This window comes from Miscanthus floridulus, chromosome 6 (genome assembly GCF_019320115.1).
Source record: "Miscanthus floridulus cultivar M001 chromosome 6, ASM1932011v1, whole genome shotgun sequence".
In the NCBI taxonomy this organism is placed as follows: Eukaryota; Viridiplantae; Streptophyta; class Magnoliopsida; order Poales; family Poaceae; genus Miscanthus; species Miscanthus floridulus.
This window is the reverse complement of record NC_089585.1, coordinates 119,252,505-119,275,132: the sequence shown is the minus strand read 5'-3', so window position 1 is coordinate 119,275,132 and position 22,628 is coordinate 119,252,505. Positions and strand designations below refer to the sequence as shown.

General features: G+C 40.1%; 1 pseudogene; it reads left to right on the top strand.

The window, feature by feature from the left end:
• The first annotated feature begins 1,375 nt into the window (after nucleotides 1-1,375).
• LOC136461114 (uncharacterized) overlaps nucleotides 1,376-22,628 on the top strand; it is a 38,685-nt pseudogene continuing 17,432 nt past the window's right edge.

Genomic DNA, 22,628 nt, shown 5'->3' with positions numbered 1-22,628 from the left:
CAGCGAACCATGTGACGATAGGCGTTGCACCTGCATAAGTTGCAAAAATACGTTGCACGGGATGCAATGGTAAACAACTTGCCATGTTCGATCGATTAATAAGTTGTCAGGGAAGTGTCAGCATCCACGATTACTGAAATAAAGGCAAGCAATCAACGTGTAGACTAATTTTTTATCTGAAGCGTACGTAGAGGGGCACATGTTTTTCTGCATACGTGTGTCGTCCTACCGGCCACGATGGTGGCGGTGGATCTGTGATTTGTCATTCCATAGAAAAAAATTATTTCCTGTGATATATGGATCTGTGATCTTGTGATTGTCTGAAGATAGAAGAAGGGTGAAGGCTATTGGATCTTAATCTTATGATGTAAAGAAATTTATATGTTAAAATTATATAAAACATATGGTTAGATAGTAGACACACTCTCCTCCCTCACTTGGGTTCACATTCGCTTGACATCGATGTCAACGCCTGGACCGGATCAATATGGGCTGTCCGAGTCAATCAGCGTCCTTGTCGCTAGAGTTGGGAGTTGGGACCGGGACTACGGTGTACAAGCTCCGCGGACCCTTTCTGGATGTTGGAACGGGAACCTTTCAATTCCGAGCCTGCAAGCAAATCATCGGATTCGATACAGTGCATTTTTTCCCCCGAGCTAACCCAGGGGGTTGAAACCCCACCGTAGTTCCAGTTGACAAAATGGTGTAAAGGAGAGTCAAGCAAGCAACGCGAGGGGTAGAGTATTCGTAGGGACGTGTGGCGTCTGCATCTGTACTTGCGTAATTTGTAAAAATTATACAGAAAATCTGTTGCTCACTCGAGCAATCTTTTGGCATCTGTCACTCGATTCTGGATGCCATCCGATCTCTCTGTCTCTCATCTGCGCCGTCCGTGTTTCATTTGCTTTGCTCTGTGTCTGACATGTGGGTCTATCTTGTCGGCGCCTACTGTTTCGATTTTTGGAGTTGCGCCTTATTTTCTGGTTTGGAACAGAGTCCTCACGTTCGCCGCTTCATTTCCGCCTACGTTTCGTCTTCCTCTTCTGTCAGTGGAGCTCGAAGGGGCGATGCGAGGCGTCTCGGGGATTCGGCACTAGGGTTCGTGATTTCTTCATCAATTTTTCCTTTTAGTTCCATGGATTTGAGCTATTTTGAGTTGTATGCATGTATTATGAATCTCCTGTATCGTCTTCCTCATCTGTCAGTGGATCTCGAAGAGGCGACCGGTGGTGACGCAAGGCGTATCGGGGATTCAATGCTAGGGTTCGTGATTTGTTCCTTCATTTCTCCTTTAGTTCCATGTATCTGAGCTATTTGAGTTGTATGCATGTCTTTGGAGTCTCCTGTGTTGTTATATTTTCTTCGATTTGGTCGGATGTTGTTCTTCCCCTTTTCTATGGTTGTCTCTGATCTGTTCGTGTTGAGGTTTGCTGCTGACCCGGAGCTTGGATCATCCACGGTGCTAGGGTTCTTATTTATGTTCGTAGTTTTATTTTTTTGCTGTGGATTTGGATTGTATCTGTTTATGTTTCATTCTGACCAAATTCATTTTTATATCTTTGTGGTTTTGTCGGTCATTTTTAAGCTGCGATGTCCTGTTCTTCGGTGATTGTATTTGTCTGGAGATTGTATAAACTTCTGGTATAAGGTATTAGTTTCTCTATTCTTTTCTCTGTATTTCCTTTCATTGTGCAGCTATGTGTTGAGTTGTTTTGTGTGTGGTGCTTATATGTTGAATGTGTTGTAATGGTTGATTGATCTATTTCATGTTGTTCGATGCTCTAGGTTCTGGTTCAGTAGCAGTTTTAGTACGAGGTCAACTAGAATCTATGTTTACTTCAGTTTCTGTTTTGTAGAAGTTGAGTACATCCTATTTTCGGTTCAAGTTTAGTTTAATAGAATCCATTTTTAGTTGTAGTTGACATTTATTTTTGTTCAGTATAATCTATTTTTAGTTTTAGTTGAACTGAAGTTCAGGTTAAGTTTAGTAGATCTTATTTTCATTTTAAATTAGTTCTAGTTCAATTTTGTTTCAGGCTTCATTGTTTTAGCTATTAGTTTAGTTAACTTTCAGAATTTCAGTTTATGAAATTTGTTTTGTTATATCATGTTTGATTTTATTTTTGTTTTAATATACTTTAAGTTCAATTTGTATCAGGCTTCAGTGTTGTAGCTGTTACTTTAGTTAATATTCAGAGTTTCAGTTTATGAAATATGTTTTATTATATCAGGTTTGATTTCCTTTTTTCATTTATTGTCTTTAGCTTCTATGTTTACTTCAGGTCCGTATTTTTATAATTTATTTCCATTTTCAGTTCAGGTTTAGTTGATTACATCTTATTTAGAGTTTAAGTATATTTTTTTGTTTTATTTTGCCTTTGTGAGTCACTTGTGAAGCAATCATGTTTAAAATCATTACTGATCTCTATTTGTAGCTCTCCCTTATGTATTAGCTTGTAGTATTTTTGCAATGACTATCCTTTTGTGTTAGTTTACTTCTTATTTTGCTCCTTTTGTGATAGATGATTCTTTTTGTGTTTGTAGATGGATACTAGAGGTCAAAAAAGCGTCGAGTTGCTGGTTTATATTCTGAAGATGATTTTGTTGATTTAGAAGATAGTCAGAGTGATGATGTGATGTGTTCTCAATATGTTAATGATGATTCTTTTGGTGATAAATCAAGTTCTGATGTTGAGATGTTATCTGAGGTAAGTTTTTTTTTATTTGTTCAGTTGTATTTTATTGTTTTACATATTTTAATTATAATGTTTGTTTTTGGTCATTTTTAGGATTCTTCATCTGATGATTCAGCTGTTTAGAGGTTCAATAAAACTTTGTATGAGCAGTGTTTGAAAGATGTATGTTTCCTTGTACCATCTGTCCATCATGTCTGTTTCTTTCTCTATTTAGTTTCACTTGTTTTTTTAATTCCAATAGTGAAACTTGTATGTGGCTAGTTGCTTGGTTTTGTAGGCTGTGTATTATTCCTCATTTTTATTTTAGCAAGGTCTGTGTTGTGCTGGTGGCTGCATCTGATCTTGAGATCCCTATGACTGTGATGCCAAGCTTGACTCCCTCCATTTTAGATCTCATACTGCATTTCTGCTGACCTTTTTTTATTGATTGTTGCCAATCTTGTGCCGCTATAGTCCGGAATAAGAGTTTCCTGTTGTTAGTCTTGATCTGGTAATGTTGTGCCACTCCCTGTTTGTGGATGGTCATTATTTTGCTTGTTATTGATTAGTTATCTCAAGAAATCAAATATCTGACCACCTTTAGAATTTTAGTGCTTTTGCTTTTGTCATTCTATGTGCTTTTCTTATATTAATTATTAATCTATTACACTTAATATGTCATTGATTAGTGAAGATGTTTTTGTTTTTTTTCTTTCCTTGTATTTTTTCAATGAATCTATCCGTTTGTGGTAGTGCAATCTATATTTTGTTTTATGCAATGAGAGTTGCTATCTCTTTTGAAGATTTGTTCGAATTGCCCTTTTAGATTCAATTAGCTATTATTGTTTTTTATATTTTTTGTGTTTAAATTCCCTTCATATAATTCTTCATTTTTACTTTATATTTTTTGTCCTTATTTCAGTGTGAAAGAATCAGGGTCTTAAAGCGTAAATTGTTTGTGGCTTTGCTAGCTCAGGTATTTATTTATTTTTCTTCTTTTCTATTTTTAGTATTGTATATTTTATTTTTTTCCTTTTCTATTTTAATATAGTCCAAGAAGCAGAAATCTTCAAAGGCTTCGTCTTATGGGTTTACTAGGCAGTCCGTCAGTAAATTTGCTCTTGCCATTAGTTCAATGTTCGAAGCTAAGAAGGATGTTATTAGTGTGGCAGAACCGTCCGAAATAACACGTTTTCGGAGGCGCTCGTCTTCCACTAGGCACTAAGCACCTCGAAAGTGACCTACATTAGATAGTTTCGTCGAGCACACCCCTAGAGAGAACTCGAACAATCCATATTTTACATCTATAATCCAACAATGAGTACGAGCTTACAATACTTAATTTATTTCATACAACAAGAGTTCTTGAAAATTATTTATTATAATACGGGAGTTTAGAGTGCGATAATTAAACCACGAAATGAAAATAAACATCTAGCGAAAATGATACAAGGATCCATCTGTGCCCACCAGAAGAATCCTCCACACAAGAGCTACTCCTCAAGCTGCACATGCAATAGAGGTAAAATAAACCCTGAGTACACAATGTACTCGCAAGACTTACCCGACTAGTGGGAATAGTTTCTCGACTCTCAAGGATATGATAGGCAATATGGGTTTGTTGTTTTCTTTTTGTTTGCGAAAAACATTACTAGAAGTATGTCCTTAAGATCAAGTTTAATTAGTAGTCATGATTACTTCATTAGCTAACAATTCTAGGTAACCACCTGTTCTACTTTCAAGCAAGGGTTAAGCAATTAGAACTATTTCACCATCTTTCATCTTCAAGTTCTTACTACGGTACTAGACCATAATCAAGTCGTACCATCTTACAGACACGATGATTTATGAACCAATGTATCCTAGCTGGGTACCCCGAAACACACGCCCAGTTTGTACCTCAGGCACAAACAAGACCAACCCATTCTACTTCTGTCACGGGGTCTAGGTCCCCATCCAAACTTGGACTCCAAGCCCCTACACTTGAGACCCGGTCTCAGTATGGTGCTTAGACCTCCACCTTTCTCTGTCTCCAATCAGTCGGTCCGAAAAGAGCCGAAACCCACGACAAGAGCGTAATGAGCTTTCCTGCTCCCATAAGCAAGTATGTGCTCAGGATAATGAGTCTGTGACCTGACTATCATTCACAACAATGGACGGTCCTTAATCGACACGAACAGAGAAAACCGTGTAACCAAGCTAAGCCCCATTGGCCGTGGGACACAACCTGTTACACCCACCAATACCCATACCATATCCCTATCCTGTCTCCATTTTTCCTTTCATCATTTTATTATGAGAGTAATAATAATCCCCTATTATGAGCAACGACAGGTTACTCACACTACCGATGATCTAAGCATAGCATCTACTCGAACCTACACTAGTAAGACTCTTAGGACATGTGTATCTATGCATGTAGTTTCCAAAAAATTCTTGTAACGTAAATGCACAACACATTTATACACGGTAAATTATAAAATAGAGGTTATGCACCGGGGCTTGCCTTGGGCAGGCGCGATGTCAGCTAAGTTAGTCAGTGGTGGCTTCAAAACCTCCTCCTGCACGTGAATCTTCTCCTCGTACTCCTCGACGACCTCCTCAAACTCATGACTGTCGGTGGTCACGATCCCCACCAACTCATTCTCTACATGCATGCGATGATGATACAACACTTAGCATTCAGGCAACAACAACTCTAAAACTAAGAATGTGCACACCAAGCTACTAAACTAGCTCTAATAACTAAGATACTAAGCTAACTATCATCTTCATCAAGCAAGGTGTTGGATTCAACTAACAAACACTCAGTTTTGCAATTTAAGGGTATATCTTTATTTCTACTAATGATTTAATGTATACTAAAACGAAGAGCATCTAACTACCCTAATGCTTAGTCTATTCTAAGGCTACAAAAATTATAGTGTGCACAGAATAATACAATGAAGCTACTATAAAAATTCTAGAACTAAAGCTATCACCAATTTACCACAAAAAATTCCTATAATAATTAACTTAATATTATTAAGCATCCTCAAATGATCTAATAGCTCCTAATGTCAACACGTATAAACATGAACTAAATACACCAACCGATAGAGCATAATTTTAGGAACCTAATAAAATTTGTTTCATAATTTTTTGACACCTACATGATTTTATATGATTTACCAAAGATTAGCTCAAAAATTAAATTAGAAAACCATTACTAATTCCTCATGAAAAAGAAAACTAAATCTCCCGCGCGGCCCACACGCATGGCCCGTGCGACACCGTGCACACGCGTAGCGGCCCGCTAGCATGGCCCACGCGAGGCGGCCTACGGCGGAGGACTCCGTGTGCGTTGGCGATTTTGCAAAAGAGACCGCAAACTCCTCCCAATTTACAACTAAGTACTAATACTATTTTCTCCTCTCTCAGACCTTCTTACTTAACCCTTTGGCTTTTCCCTAATTTACCCATGCACACCCCCAGCGACTCAGCGCACAGCGACGCCGTGGGCGATGACACGGTGTGACCGTGCTGGCCACTAGAGGCTCGCGCTGTCCCGTCGATTGGGCCAACCTTCAACTATGGTGCAACCACCTACACCAAGCAGCAACGTGGGGCGGTGAGACACGCTAGAGTGAGCTGCAGCGACGCACGACCATCCACGGTAGCGACACAACTATGTCGATGATCTAGAGCACCTAAGAACCTAACTGGCTAGCGAGGGAGCATCAGTAGACTACCATAGACCTAGCTAAGGTGACGGTTGGGGTAGAGGATGGAAGAGGAGGTGTGGCCACTTATGGTCGAGCCATGCGGTGGCGCACTATAGTGCGTGGTCGCGTCAGCGGTGATGTAGAGACGATAGCGGTTCCACTGGCATGCGCAAGGTAGAGAGGGAGGCAAGGCGAAACTAGTGGTGTAGGTGAATTGGCTCGGGAGGGACGGTAGGAGGGTTGCCCTCGTCCATGGCTGGACATGGCCTTATCGGTAGGGCGGTGGGAAAAACACCAAATTGGAGCTCGACCGAGCACCATTCAAGGCGGGGTGGGGTTGGGCTACAAAATGACTTTATGGCGAAGACATAGGGGCATGAATTTGAAAGGAGATGACCACTCGTTGGTCAATTGCTAGGGGCGCGACTCCGATGGTGGCAGCAAAGAGATAGAGATAGAGATGGACCGGTAGGTGGTACTGCACGGCCTCGCCTTGGCAGGATGTGCTCGATGTCACTGGGAAGGCATGCACGGAGACACAAAGGACAAGCGCATGCGTCCCCGACCGACCATGGCCCACGTGGCGTAGCGCCATAAATGGTAAGGCGACGATGAGCACAGCCATGTGCGCGCTGTAGTGGTGGCCTCAAACAGGGCCAGCAGCGGCGAGAGGTGCAGAGAGAAGCATGGATGTGATGGTGAGGCGACGACACCAGCAGCGACTGTGTTGTGGCGCGGGGTAGGTTGGTAGTGCGGCAGCGAGGTCGGACAGCCAGCAGCGCCGCACGGCCATGCAAGCAGCAGCGGTGGCTCCACACGGTAGAGGCTAGTGGTGACCAGGCTAGAGGCAGCCATGGTCGGCCACGCATGGCAGCGCGTGCATGCGTGAGCGACCAACACGGCAACGGCGTGCGCCCAAGCGTGGTGATCGTGTCCACCCAGCCAACCCAAGAACGTGTTGTGCACGCATTTTAAAGCACCTATAACAACTAAACGGTTGCTTCTAGACCTAAACCATCTTCACCATTTTAAAGCATATGAGGCTACCAAACTGAGCTAAAACATAACACTTATTCTTAACCCGATTTTGCAAAATAAATTGACAAACATGGCATTGTCTAGCTGTCTATATACTTAAAAATCTTTTAAGCCTACGAGCTGAATTTGATTCCAAGTTTCATTTCTAGGCTATTAGAAATATTGGCTAGCAATGTTATTTTTCTACAGCAAGTATTTTATTGTCATCTACAAAGTTTATATTCCAAACTTTATTTAAGCGCCACATATATGTTCTATAGTATTTTGGTTCAATAAAAATTAGTTTTAAACTCTACTTGATACATATGAGTTATGGAATAGCTTATCATTTTACATTTTTATTGATCATCTAAAGTTACAAAAATGTTATCTACACCTTCCATCACATGCATTATCACATAAATATGATGCTTACAACATGGTTTGGTAATTTGTTTAGGGCGTAACACCGAGGGTGTTACAATCAGGAGATATTGATTTGGCTCTCTGCTACTTTTTGACAAGTGTTTTGTCCCTAAGAAGTTTTCTAACTGGCTGGCATCTCTTGTTGAGTCGATGTCTAGAGATCTGATTGTTCATGAGGAGGTTATATCATTGACTACCAAATCTATGAATCTTGTTCTTAGTATTCCTGTTGGTGGTACTCCTTTTCCTTCCAATTATGTTGTTGGCAGAGCTATTGTTCTATCTAAGATTGACAAGACTTCTTTGTCTCAAGTTTCTTTCTTTGCTGATAAGTTGGCAGCCGATGATCTTACTGATGAAGTAGTGCTGATCTGTTTTTTGGTTGTGGCTCTGCATTATTTCCTTTGTCCAAACTCTAATTTGGTTCTGAGCCCTTGTTACCTTGGTGTGTTTGAAGACCTTGAGCATATCAGTTCTTTTGACTGGTCGGGGTTTGTTTTGTGTTGGTTGCTTGATGGTGTTAAGAGTTTCAACAAAGGAAAGATAGATGGTCAGAAAAGTTTTGGTACTCTTGGTCGATCTATGTTCTATCTTATTGTAAGTTATCTCTAGTCTATGTGCATTGTTTTTATTGTTTTTGAATTCTCAGTTTTGTATCATTGTGTTTGAATTCTTTAGTTTATTCTAACTTTTTACATTTTCTATTTTATTTGCAACGCTATGGATTTGGATCATGTTGACTTCTCTCATCGCCGTGTATCTGATACCTTTCCTTGAATTGGAGTTTGGAAGCAAAATATGATCAAAGATTTTTCTGATCTTGATATAAAATCTCCGTCTAGTTATGGTATGAGGCCTCTTCTTGATTTTGAGAAGACATGCTATCACAAGGTATTTTTTGTCATATTTTTTTGTTTATATGTTTTTATGTGTTAACATTTTTTTTGATTGATAGGCTTTGACTTCTCAGCAAGAATCAGTTTCTGAGGCTTCTGATGTTGCTGAGTTCTTGTCTAAGCTTGAAGCAGCTTGTGGTTGTGATGTGCCTAACAGTTTGAAGGCTAGTTTGTTGAATGTCATTGAAGAACATTGCAAGAGTTATCTTCCTTGTATTCCTCTTGATTTGGTCTCTCTTGGTGCTCTTCTTGATGATTTGAAGACCATGTTCTCTAAACTGATGAATCATGTATATTCATTTAAGCAAAAGTCACAAAAATTAGTTATTAAGGTTTTGAAGGAGTTTGCTGATTATGAAAGTTCTTCTGATCCTCATATTGCTTCTCCTAAGATGGCTGCTACATCAGGAAATGTAAATGGTTTTCATCAACCTCATGATTCTCAGGTACTACTTTAGTTTGTTTTTTAATGTTTTTTATTTATACATTGTTTTGTCATTTGTAATTTTCATTCATGTGAACTGTAGGTTAATGTTGAGAAAGTTGAAAGAGCTTCTTCTTTGGCTAAGGATCTCGGTGAGTTATCTTCTGTGCCCATCCATTGCCTATTGTTTTGTTTTAGTAATGACGTGTTTCAATTTGTTGTTTTATTTCATGTGTTCATATTTGTTGCTCCTCCGGTTGGTACTCAATTTGGAGGTCAGGCTGTCATGGGTGTTGCTCTGGGTTCATCTTCCAAGTGTGAGTTATTTATATTTTCCTTTGTATTTGTGTTTCATTAGTAATATTTTTTGTTTTTAATTTATTATTTTTAAAAAATGTATTAGGTGTTCCTTCATCTTCCAAGAAGCAAGTTACATTTGGTTTAGCCATTTCTCCGAATGATCTTTCTTAGCCATATGATCTTTTTCATAAAAGCGTTCATCGAGGTCATCTTGTTGGGAAATCTTCTTCTCAGTCTGTGCCTGCACATGTTGTTAATGATGTAATTCCTGTTGCTAAAGATCATGATTCTGATGTTTTAGCCGGTGGATTTAATTGTCCAGATCATTTTACTGTAGTAAGTTAATTTCTATATTGTTTTCTTATGTTGTTGTTTATATTTTTTTGCATTTAATCTTATTATGTTTTTTCTTGTATTTGTTTATTTTTTTGTATTTTCTAGGCTCCAATTGTTATGTAGACTCTTCCCTTTTCTAATGATGAGTCTCCTAATATAACTCCTGAGCTGTCAAAGAAGTTGCCTCCTATTTCTCAGCTGAAATCTTCATCTAAGGCTGGTTCTTCTGTTGCTGCTCCTGTTAATATAATTATTTACTTATTGGTTTCTTTTAATTATTTTTTTGTTCTATTCATATTATTTTTATTTGCTTTTTCCTCTTTCTCTTTTTTGGTAGGTGTCCTCTCCTAAAGTTACTATTGTTGGTTCAAGATCTCTATCTCAGAAGCTTAGGTCGATAGGAAAGAAATCAGAAATTTTGTATAATTCGAAATTGCAGAATTCAAGTTCTAGTGTGCATACTCTTCGTGAATCTATTTCGAAGATGGGTGGTCATCCATCTTTGATTCCCAATCAATTCGCTCAATCTTCAAGTAAATCTGATTTCAAGATTTTGGAATCTTCTACTGGTGGTAAGTTTCCTCTTCATGACCCTAGGAGGTCTGTTAAGCCAAGTCAGTATATGGGTGATGAATTTGAGATTGAAAGGGAAAAATTCAAAGTTAGCAAGTCTTAGATTATGAATTACAAGGCTATATGTAATTTGGCCATGTCACAGTACAGTGGGTATGTTTTATTTTTGTATTCTTATATTTCATTTATGCTTTTCTTTATCTCTTTATACTTTATTTTGTTTATTCTTTTATTACAGTGATGATGTTATCTTATTTGGAGCAGTTCCATGCACCTTTTGGGCTCTTGGTGAATCTCTTAAGCCTGATGGCTTTGTCATGAACTTCATTATTGCTGCATTTTTCTATCATTTGTACTCTCAGCCATCTGGTCATCTTGATGTTTCTAAATGCCACTACTTCTTTTCTAGTATCTCTATAAGTGTTTTTCTTTCTTTTTTTCTGTTTATTTTGATTTATGTTTAATTTTTTCTCTTACCCTTTTACATATGTAGGATCAACTTCTAAAGGATATAGATACTGCAAGTGAAGATATCTTGAACATAGCTTTTACAAGAACTTCCAAGTCAAGGCCTCTTTATTGTTCTAATTTGGTATTGACTATTTCATTCTTCAATTTTTTTCAAACTTTTTATATCTATATTTTTATCTAACTTTTCTTTTTTTTCTGATAGCTATTCTTCCCTTGTCTCTATGATGAGCACTGGTTTGTCTTTGTGGTTGACATAAAGGACCACACATTTGTTTTCTTGGATTCATACTATGGCTAACAAGATGAATACCAGGTTGAAATTAGGGACAAATTGGTATGGCTTTTGCTTCTATTTTCTATCTTTTTCTTTTATTTTATATGTTGTTTCCTTTTAAATCTATTTTTATTCATTTTGAACTGCTTGTAGATTCTAAATTTCAAGTTTTGGTGGAAGAAATTTGGTTTGATTGATATGGGTTTCCATGGTTACAAGGTGTCTTATCCATTTGTTCCCAAGCAGGCTACTAATAATCTATAAGTTATGTTGCTGTTCATTGTGTCATTTTAGTTTTTCTTTTTTTTATATGTTTGTTTTTATATAATTTTTTCTTAACTGTATTGTTAGGTAAATCTAGATAGTTGTCAAGTGTTTTACAGGTTTTGGTCACTCAATTTTTTGTGTGCATCCGATTTTACATCTGTTTGCTGCTAAGTTTACTGTGTGCTAGTGAATTCAGTGTTGCGCCGTGTCCTAGGCCATCAGTCTTTGACAATGTAGGCTGTGCTGTTGTGTTTAGGGAGCTATGTTTAGGCTTTTTTACAGCTAGTTGCCCACCTATTGGTCAGACTTGAGAGCCCAGAGGCTAGGCGAAGCATTGAATGCTGACCTCTTCATTCATGCATCAAAATTGAGACCATGACATGTCCCTGCCTGGCTTGCTATGTTGCATCTATATCGTTCTTCCCTGTCCATATCCATACTAGTATGATCTTCTCTCTCAAAATAGCAGGGGTATTACCTATGCTTACATGGCGCCAGATTATCTTGAGAGAAGCTTTGCTTGATTACTAATTACAGATTACATATTATTGTACCATAAATTATTACTATTCCTGTATGGGTGCAGTTCTGTGTTTGATTGGTGTAAATTGATTGTTCATGAAAAATAATAGTCACAATTAGTTGAACAATTATATGATCTTATTTTGTTTTTAATTCTAGATTTTTTTGTCTATTGAAAATCTAAGTATTTTCTTTGTTTGTAGTTCTGATTCTGGTGTTTATTCCATGATGTTTCTTGAGCATTGGAAATCGCCTCTCACTTCTCTATTCACTCTATTCAAGGAATCTAACATTCTGAATTTGAGGATTAAGTTTGCTAATGATCTTGTGTTTTCTGCAAAGAACATAGGTCGCAAGGATCTTGTCACCAGTTATTAGTTTGATGTAAGGTTTTATAAGTAAGCTTTTTAGTTTGTTTGTTTTATTTGTTTCATTATAATTGTTCCTGATTCTGTGACTCTGTTATAAATTTGATAGGATAATCAATACATGTAATCATTGTGGTCTTGTGCTTTTGCGCTAATGCTCATATCATCACAGCATATTAAGTAGATGTACAAATGTTCAGACATTACATTGTCCATATGGAGGTTTCTATAATAGGTGTAGAATTTAAAACTAAAATGCTTGATATGATGCCCTATGGTCTGTAATTGCTACAATCTAGTAGATAATATGGTTCTATGTCCCCATTGATGGTGCTATTTGATTTTGTCTTCTACCTTGCTGTTGTGTTGTGGTCCATCTCTTTCAGACTATGCATTGCTTGTACTTCTTCTCATTTTCTTCTTGCTCTTTCCATTTGGACCTGCATTGTTATTATTCTTGTTAGTATATAATATCTATAGTAGTATTATATTTATGTATTTTGCTATTATTTTTGTATTCTTACTTGAAGTTTCTGCCTTCTTGGCGTTCTGCTTTTTTATGCCTTTGTTTTCTCTCTTTCTTGTTCGACCATTCTTTCCATCTTTTTGGCTTTACTGGTCTTCCTTTGTTCTTTATGCTCTCTAGGTCTTGCAAAGTGTGTGCATCATCTGATTCCTGTCTCATCTGTATGCCCGGTTGCTCAGCATTATCAGTTGCTCCTCCAGATGCCTCAGCTGCTTGTGTACCTTTAGGTAATGTTGTATTTCCTGATGAAAGGATGATTTCTAGGTTTTTCCCAATTCTTTTGAACTCATCCAGCAGATATTCCATTGCTTCTTCCTTTGCAGATCCTTTCAAAGTTAGTTGTGCTGCTTCTCTTGACAGGATATTGAATCTAAGGATGTCATCTGTGGCTGTTGATGATTGTACCCTTTTTAGGTTAAGTTTTCTTTCCCTTTTCCTCCACCTATCAATTATATACTGTTGATGCAAAAGTGGATCTGCAAACACAAAGGGCTAATACCCAAATCGATATCCAAAGCGTGCCAGTCGATTTGACCTGCTAATCGACAAGGATGAAGATACGAACACTTTGGTCCTGACAACAGCGATACGCCCGGAAGTCACGGCCAAGAGGTGCTCACGCAGAACTCGAGAATCGCCGAAGGTCGCACTGAAGCGATGCAACTCGCCGAATCAATGAGAACTCGTAAAAAAGGGAAAATATGCAAATTGACGAAGTCGCCGAAAAGTAAGTAGACGCAAATAGGAGTAAAAATTGGTTTTAATATTGATTGATATGATATCTATTACATTGCCCCTTACTCCATATTTATACCCTGATCTAAAGAGACACAACCAAACACAACTAGGACACCAATCCCATATCTAAGGAAACACGTGACTCTTACATGAATCATAACCTAACAAATACAGAAAAGGAAATCAACTCCTATCTATTTCCCTGTCCGCCTCAATTACGATGGAAATCTCACCGTCCTCCTTCCCATCGGCATACTCCCTATTTCATCAGCAGTAGTCTTCAAGTCTTCCTTCATCGGCATATTCCCTGTTTCATCGGCAGTAGTCTTCAAGCCTCCAACCTCATCGGCAACGCCCGAGTCCAAATCAACCTTTACATCGACCATCACCAGCTATCGGCAACCATCTTTACAAACTGGCTTTTATTGGCTATCAAAGTATTCAATAACTTTCCCCTTGCCGATTAGTCCACTCCGATTATTTTGACACGCGCAAAAAACGGTGTCAACACATGCCCCCCAATTTCGGAGTATAAAACCATTAATGCTCCGAAATTTACTCCAGATAACGCTTGCCTTTGCCCGATTACCGTAACTCATTCTCCAAGCCAAAACTTGATTTGCTATCAAATCCAATCAAATCTAATCTTGATTCACGCACTTCAGTAAATATCGCACAATCGCCAACCACTCTTGCCTTGATTACGGTTGAGATACCAAAACAATAACCCATCGGCAAGATCTTAACATGATAATGCTGCCATTTTCAGAATTAAAATATCATGTATCGATATCCCTTCCAAGCCATGATTACTTGTTATCAACTCATCTGTACAATCCCCTGATTATCGCGCGAACAGTTACCATATCCCTCTGAACCGCCTTGACCTATATGCGCGCGACATAGAGATAAGTCCAAAATACCCTTATTCTGGGCGGCTTATAAATAGATTTCTCCGGAACCCTCATTTTCTATCTTCAGCCTCCAATCCTTGGCATTCTCTCTCTCCGGCGGCGACTCCGACGAACAACCGCGTGACCTCAACCAACAAGAACCCTTCCCCGGCGCTAACTTCAAGTTTCCGGCTCGTACCTCCACCTTCCTCAAGACAATGGCCATCAATTTCGACGTCCCCGCGGTTCGCTCCACTTCCATTACCTTTTACTTTGATCTTTTTGCAAATTCATTCAGTTGGTGATTTTTCCTTTCTTCTGTCTTCTGGATTCCATAACCTTAGGAACTGCGCAACAAATTAATTATCCCAACCGATCAGCCGCACGTCCAATGCCTTGGACCAATGGGCAACCCAGATCCAACCGATCTGATCAACGCAGAGGTTAACAGAATCCCCTTTAGAGCCCAAAATTTCTCTCTGAATTTGTGGAAAGACACATTCCGATCTTGGCCCAAAACCACCAAAGGGTGGAAAGATTGGTATTTGAGGGTTAATAGATCGATGCAAGTATACTGGGCAGAACGAAGGTTAGACCAATGTATCAGGCTCTCTATTGCCGATATGCAGAAAAATGAATCAATGATAATTGCAGCTGCTTATTTCTGGTCAGACACAACCAATACTTTTATGTTTGGACATGGCCCAGCTACTCCTACCCTTGCCGATGTCCACATGCTTACTGGCTTGGACATCTCAACTGCCGATGAAGGCTCCATCTATGGTAGAAAGCCTGAATATAGAGTGAATACCCGTAACATCGGCGGTTGGACAGGATATATTCAAGAATACCAGAAAACCGGGACACTTAGCCAGAGGGAACATGCCACATTCCTGAATATGTGGTTAGAAAAATTTATCTTCTGTGGTCGATCAGTAGGACCAACCAACGCCTTCCTCCCTGCAGCTGAACTTCTGGCTAATGGCGTAAGGTTTCCTCTTGGCCGATACCTTCTGAGCTCCACTTATCATCTTCTTCACCAAGTGTCTCAGAAACTTTTGCTTGGCGAACCCATCGGCAACCTGGGAGGCCCGTGGTGGTTTATCAACATGTGGCTGAATGCCCATATGCACAAACGTTTGCAATGGGACTTTTTTGCTCAACAATTCCCACGAGAAATTGCTGAAGATTATGTGCTCGGGGATGATGAATCGGCAACACGCTCACCCCTCAATTTTGGTGAAGCCATAATTGTCCTTCCTGGAACAGAAGCCAACGAAGACCAAATCGGCAGATTCTTTCAAAGCTTCTACAATGGTCTTTCTCGTGATCATAGGGCCTGGGTGCCTTATATCGACGAAGAAAACAGATTCCCCCTTCTTTTCAACTTTGCCGATGACACTCTGAATCAAGATAATGAGCTCATGACGGCTATCATCACTCCCAGGGCAATTCCAGTAAACACATTCGGCAGCGGGAAAAACACCAACATTACATATGAATTTTACAACCCATCGGCAGTATCCCGCCAATTGGCTTTTGGGCAATTGCCAATCAAACTCTGCTTTGCCGATGTGATCAAACCCAGGGAAACAATCACCTGCGGAACAGACTGGAACAAGGTAGTACAACTCTCTCCTGATGCCGATACTACAGATGTTGATATATCCATCTGGACACCAATATCTTTCATCACCGAGTCATACAAGCAATGGTGGCGAGAGTGGAAAGAACAACTGTTCGCAACTTCTGCTCACACATATCGGCACATGATCGACCCTGAATATGCCATCCCTGACGACGCGGTAAGTTTCCTTTAACTCCCTTCTGCTTTTCCCTTTATTTATCAGTAACTGATTCTCTTGTAACAGGTCAACAACCCAGCACCATCGGTGAGCAAAAGTGGGAAACCCTTCAATCTCCGGCCTGTTTCCCCAACATCGCCGATCGGCTACAACGCTCCCACCTTAGCCGCTTTGACCCACCAGAAGATTCATACCAAGACCATCACTTCTAAGTCCAAATTGGCTACATCCAGGGCTACTCCATCGGCCGCTGCTACAACCTTGGTCAAAGCCTTTAAGGTAACAACCTTGTTTATTTTCACTTATGCCGATCACAAACTGTATTAACTTTAATCATCAGGGGGTAAGAGCTGCTACTGGATCATCATCGGCAATTCCGCCGATATCAAGCACCACTTCTTTCGATGAACCTTCAGAGGTAGCTTCTTGACTTTACATTTTATCTGTTAAATATCATATCTTACACTTGTTTTGCAGCAACAATTGGGTACATCGGCAAACGTACCAGATGTCCAAGCTTCACAACCAACAAGTATCGATGCCCCCCCAGCCAATCGTTGCCGATACCCAAGCAAAGCGCAAAGCTTCAACAGATACTGAAGCACAGCCAAAACGACAAAGGTCTATGCCGATCCCTACATCTGCCCCAATGTCATCGGTCATCATACCTCAAGAGCCCACCACCGATGAAGTCACAGAGGATATCCCATCGGCAAGCTCAGCCGATCCTCCACACGACATACTCCAGGTTGCTTCCTCCAGTCAAGCACAGGAAATTGCCTTGAAACAGGTAAACCAATCAGCCTATCTGATTTTACAATACTCATACTTACCCCTAACTGATCTCCTTTTCTCTCTCTCAGGAACAAGACTCCCCGAACAGCCTATTTTCCTTTGCTATTGACATTTCTGACGACGATGGAGAGGAGACAAGTTCTTCCCTTGCGCTGGGAACAATATCGGCAGAGACTAAATCCAAGTTGGAAACCCTCCTGAACTTGCTACAGCAAGGAACTGCCCAACTGGTAGATGACTCGGACCCCGCAAAGGCAATTTTCAAAACAATTCGTGGCCAGGTCCCTGCCGATGTTGAAGAAGTACTCTTCCCAGCAGCCCATTTGGAAAGCCGCCAACTGCAATATCAACGGGCTGCTCAGCGTATTGCCGATAGAGCAGCTCAAGCTCAACTCAAAGAAGAAATGCTACAACTGAAACAAATCACTGATGAGAAGCACAAGGGCATCGTCAACTTGCAGACTTCGGGTGCTGCACTTAAGCAGAAAATCTTGGATCTATCGGCAAGGAAGGCAGCTCTATTGGCTAAATTGAAAGAAGTCGATGCAGCCTTAACTTATGCTCAACAAGAAGAAAGCCAGCTACCTAGTGCCGTCAAAGCCCTTCAGCAAGAAAGAGATATCCAAGCTCGCAAGGCTTTAGCCATGAAGAAAAAACTCAAGCCTGTGGAGGGTACCGCCGATGACGATATCAAAGAAATGGAGGAAGCCGACCAGATTCGCCTGCGTGCGATATTAGCTATCCAATCCTTGTTGAACATGTAATCTTATTTATTGTATCGGCGTTTTATGAGACATTGACATCCTTGCATAATTCTAGCCGATAGTACTGTTATCGGCACTTGTACTTTTATGCATCTATCCAGATACTAGGGTAATATTTCTTTAAATATTTTCCATTTAACGCTCTGGGAAACACAACCCCTTTGAGGGTTTCTAAAATATATGCATTACCAGGAACAGACTGATTTATCCGATATGGACCTTCCCAATTGGGAGACCACTTTCCAAACTTTGAACTTTTAGTCCCAATCGGTAAAATCAACTTCCAGACCAGATCTCCATCGGCAAACTCTTTTACTTTCACCTTCTTGTCATACCATCTAGCTACTCTTTTCTTATTTTCTTCGATACTAACTAAAGCCCTTAACCGATGACCCGCCACATCTTCCAACTCATCCTTCATAAGAGTATTATAATCATCGGCTGTCAGCTGATTTTGAGAATGTATCCGTCTAGAGCCAACCTTAATTTCCCAAGGCAATACTGCATCGTGTCCATATACTAACTGATAAGGCGTTACTTTGGTTGCACCATGATATGACATCCGATATGACCACAAGGCTTCATTTAATACTGTATGCCACCTCCTAGGATTTTCTTCAATTTTGCGCTTAATGAGTTTGATGATCCCTTTGTTAGAAGCCTCAGCTTGACCATTAGCTTGAGCATAATATGGAGAAGAATTTAAAATTTTAATTCCCATACCTACAGCAAACTCATCAAATTCTCCTGATGTAAACATAGTACCCTGATCGGTAGTGATAGTCTGAGGAATACCAAATCGGTAAACAATATGCTCTTTCACAAAATCAATCATATTGACCGATGTCACCTTTTTTAAAGGAATTGCCTCAACCCACTTTGTGAAATAATCAGTAGCAACCAGAATAAATTTATGTCCTTTACTCGATGGCGGATAAATCTGACCAATGAGATCAATAGCCCATCCCCGGAATGGCCATGGTTTGATTATAGGATTCATAGCCGATGCTGGCGCTCTTTGAATATTACCAAACTTTTGACACCCCTGGCATCCCTTAAAATATTTAAAACAATCTTCAAGAATAGTCGGCCAATAGTACCCATTCCTTCTGATCATCCACTTCATCTTGAAAGCCGATTGATGTGCCCCACATACTCCTTCATGAATTTCACCCATCAAGCTTTTCGATTCATCATTGCTAACACATCTGAGTAAAACTCCATCTATAGTTCGATAATATAATTCATCATCGAGGAGCACATATTTAGTAGCTTGGAACCTTATACGTCTCTCAACCTTTCTACATGGATCCTTTAAATAATCGACAATCTCTTTCCTCCAGTCATCGGTATCAACTGCCGATGTTAGCACTTCCTGAATAGGCTGATACCCTGAAGCATGCTGAGCTAGTCGATTAGCTTCCTCATTATGCAATCGAGAGATATGTTCAAGACGAAAATCTCTAAATCCTTTCAACAATTGCAAACATCTTTCATAATACGAAATCAAAGCTTCACTTCGGCATTCATAAATTCCAGCCAATTGATTTATAACTAGCATAGAATCACTAAAGATTTCAACAACATCGGCACGTATCTCCTTTAGCAATTCTAACCCTTTTATCAAGGCTTGGTATTCAGCTTGATTGTTTGTCGCTGTAGCAACAATCGGCAATGAAAACTCATATTTCTTTCCTTGAGGTGAAATTAACACAATGCCGATACCTGCCCCTTCACCACACGTGGACCCATCGAAGAAAAGTGTCCAGGGAGCAATCCCCAGAGAATCCACCGTATTACAATGCTGAGTGACAAAATCAGCCATCACTTGCCCTTTAACTGCCTTAGTTGATTTGTAGCGTAGTTCAAATTCTGATAATGCTAAAATCCATTTGCCGATTCTACCACTTAATATCGGCATCGACAGCATATACTTGACCACATCGTCTTTGCATATGACCGTACATTCGGCAAATAACAAATAATGCCTTAATTTGACACAAGAAAAGTATAAACACAGACATAATTTTTCGATGGCCGAATACCTCGTCTCAGCATCCACTAATCTTCTGCTCAAATAATAAATAACACGCTCCTTCCCTTCAAATTCTTGAATAAGAGCTGAACCGATAACTGTATCATCAGCTGACAAATACAACCTGAAAGGCTTCCCATGTTGAGGTGGAACTAGTACTGGAGGATTTGATAAATATTTCTTAATTTCATCAAGAGCTAATTGCTGTTCAACTCCCCATACAAATTCCTGATCAGCCTTCAATTTAAGTAGTGGGCTGAAAGCCTTGATCTTACCCGACAGATTAGATATGAATCTTCTAATGAAATTAATCTTACCGATCAAAGATTGCAATTCAGTCTTATTGGCAGGAGCAATCACCTTGTTAATTGCATCAATAGACTTCCTACTGATTTCAATGCCCCGTTGATGCACCATAAAACCCAAGAATTGTCCTGCCGATACACCGAATGCACATTTATTAGGATTCATCTTCAATCCATGCTTCCTTGTGCACTCCAGTATCTTTCGCAGATCGGCTAAATGTGCTGTGATATCTCCAGACTTAATCACTACATCATCAATGTAGATCTCCACTAATGTGCCGATGTACTCATGAAAAATAAAGTTCATAGCCCTTTGATAAGTAGCACCGGCATTTTTCAAACCAAACGTCATGACTATCCACTCGAACAACCCCACATGTCCTGGACATCTGAAAGCAGTCTTGGGAATATCTTCCTCAGCCATGAATATTTGATTGTAACCTGCATTACCATCCATGAAGCTGATAATTTGATGTCCAGCCGCAGCATCAATCAACAAATCAGCAATCGGCATTGGATAGCCATCCATCGGTGTGGCTTTGTTGAGATTCCTGAAATCAATACAAACACGAAGTTTTCCATTTTTCTTATAAACATGAACCACATTAGAGATCCACTCTGCGTATCGACATTGCCGAATAAACTTTGCTTCAATTAATTTAGTTATTTCGGCCTTAATGTCAGGAAGTACATTAGGGTTGCATCGGCGCGCTGGCTGCTGATGTGGCCGAAATCCAGATTTGATAGGTAACCGATGTTCAACTATCGATCGGTCTAATCCAGGCATCTCAGTATAATCCCAAGCAAAACAATCTTTATATTCTTTTAACAAATCTGTTATTCGCTGCTTACACTTGGAATCTAACTTAGCACTAATAAAAGTAGGTCTTGACCTATCATCATCACCGATATCTACTTCTACTAAATCATCTGCCGATGTGAACCCTTGACCTAATTTTCCATCATCGGCAAACCTATTCATTACAACTCCTCTTCAGAACCGACTGCTTGGATCGGTGGAATTTCATAATCAGCAACTCTAAGGAACTCTTTTTCCCAAGCTTCTCCCGATATGCATTTAGTTCGCTCATAAGTATCTGATTCCGCCGATGCGATGATATAAGAAGAATCACCAGGGACGACCTCAATCTTATCCCCAATCCACTGTACGAGGCATTGATGCATTGTAGAAGGAACACAACAATTAGCATGAATCCAATCCCTCCCTAGAAGCAGATTATACGCACCCTTGCCGTTGATAACAAAGAACGTCGTTGGCAAGGTTTTGCTGCCGATGGTCAATTCAACGCACACTGCCCCTTTAGCCGGTGACACATTGCCTTCAAAATCTTTCAACATCATATCGGTTTTGGTCAAGTCTTGATCTCCCTTACCAAGTTTCCGATACATCACGTAAGGCATAATATTAATCGCAGCCCCTCCATCAATAAGTACCTTAGACATAGGCTGCCCATCAACTCTGCCCTTCACAAATAAAGCCTTAAGATGCTGTCTCTCGTCATCGGTAGGTTTCTCAAAAACAGCCATCATTGGATCTAGTGTTAACTGAGCTACTTGATCAGAGAGAACAACTTCTTCCTCATTATCAGATAGTGCCAGAAACTCCATCGGCAACATGAATACCATATTAACATCTGCCGATGGACCCTTATTTTTGTGTTTTACCTGCCACTGCTGATGACCAGGCCTTTCATTGGAGGAATTTTCCTCTTGGTATAAATCCTCCTGACGCTCACGTTGCATCCTCCTTCTCTGCGTCTTTGTTAGACCCTCTGGGCACCATCGAGGAAACTTGGTTTTCCAAACCGGCTGATAACAAGTCCTAGTTGGTTCTACACGACGTATATTAGGGTCCCTGTAGAATATTTCCTCATCGGGAACTCTTGCGTTTGCCATCTCCTCAAGCTCCTCTTGATTCCTTGGAAAACATCCAGCGCGTTTACCAAGCCTCTCATGTACACTAAGTCTGCCCCCCAACCGATCATGCACTGATGCTCTGCCTCTAATCGGCTCATTGATAGACAAACCCTGATTACCACGTTGAAACCTCCTTTCTGAACGATTGACTCCGTAATAACCATTACACTCAGGGCAATTTTTAACAGTTGGCAATTTAATACCTTCTTCCCAGCAATGGATGAAAAACGGACATCTCCAATGATCTTTATGTCGATTCCACTCTTCCTGACGTCTCATTTCTTGCTGTTGCCGATATCGGTCATTACGTTGACGCCAACCCTCCTGCTGCCTTCGATGAGTAATCACAATGCCAGGTCGAGGAGGATTTTTGGAACTACTGCTTTCTCCTAGCAAACCCTTACTCTTTGCATCATTGGTAGTTATCCGATGTTGGGGGTCTACTAACGCGTTTTTCTCAGCAGCCTCTGACGTCAATACCTTGGTCTTTCCTTTGGCATCCAACATATTTGCTGGAAAAGGGTGTTGATCAATTTTCATCGGCTTCTGGGTCTTGGAAGTACCAAACTTAATTCT